Source organism: Penaeus monodon, chromosome 34, assembly GCF_015228065.2.
Source record: "Penaeus monodon isolate SGIC_2016 chromosome 34, NSTDA_Pmon_1, whole genome shotgun sequence".
Classification (NCBI taxonomy): domain Eukaryota; kingdom Metazoa; phylum Arthropoda; class Malacostraca; order Decapoda; family Penaeidae; genus Penaeus; species Penaeus monodon.
Window position 1 is genome coordinate 29,722,781 of NC_051419.1, and position 244 is coordinate 29,723,024.

Below are 244 nucleotides of genomic sequence, written 5' to 3' on the forward strand. Positions count from 1 at the left end.
TACGGCAAATGATACAAAGGCGAAAATGCAAATGCAAAACTATTTCTGAGACTGCAATTTTATATACACTCTTTACACCATTATACAAAGGTAAACATTGATAAGTGACTAACTTTAACCAACGCCCAAGAAAATTCGCAAATCTCAAGCAGCAAGCCGAAGTTTGAGCCGTAGCGTCGCATTCGCACCATTTGCCGTAAATGGCAGAAACAGATCACAATGCTGACCGACACGAGGACGCACT